This window comes from Tupaia chinensis, unplaced genomic scaffold (genome assembly GCF_000334495.1).
Source record: "Tupaia chinensis unplaced genomic scaffold, TupChi_1.0 Scaffold000147_1, whole genome shotgun sequence".
NCBI lineage: Eukaryota > Metazoa > Chordata > Mammalia > Scandentia > Tupaiidae > Tupaia > Tupaia belangeri.
In genome coordinates, this window is record NW_006159617.1 from 70639 (window position 1) to 70880 (window position 242).

A 242-nucleotide genomic window follows, 5' to 3' on the forward strand; every position below is an offset into this window, starting at 1 on the left:
GAGAGAGAGAGAGAGAGAGAGAGAACGTGAGAAAGCAAACTACCAGATCCAGGACTTGATTCATGGTCAGTCATGTGGGAGTGTCCAGCGCCTTAACCACCATGCTACGTGCTGGTCCCTGAGGTGCTACTTTTCAATACATAGCTTTAAAATCTAGTACAAATATTTGCTTTTAAAATAGTACAATTCCTGGGAACCAGTAGTTAGTGTAATGGCTATGTCGCTCGACTCACACATAGTCC